A 321-nucleotide genomic window follows, 5' to 3' on the forward strand; every position below is an offset into this window, starting at 1 on the left:
CTATAATTATAGAAAATTCTTGCAAAATTTTTGTGTAATATATTCACAATACGTATATATATATATATATATATATATATATATATATATATATATATATATATATATATATATATATATATATACATTATATATATGTATATATATATATATATATATATATATATATATATATATATATGTATGTATAGAGGTATATATAAATGCATATACATATATCATATATATACACATGCATAAATATATAAGTATATATATATATATATATATATATATATATATATATATATATATATATATATATATATATATATATGTGTG

This window comes from Palaemon carinicauda, chromosome 5 (assembly GCF_036898095.1).
Source record: "Palaemon carinicauda isolate YSFRI2023 chromosome 5, ASM3689809v2, whole genome shotgun sequence".
Lineage (NCBI taxonomy): Eukaryota > Metazoa > Arthropoda > Malacostraca > Decapoda > Palaemonidae > Palaemon > Palaemon carinicauda.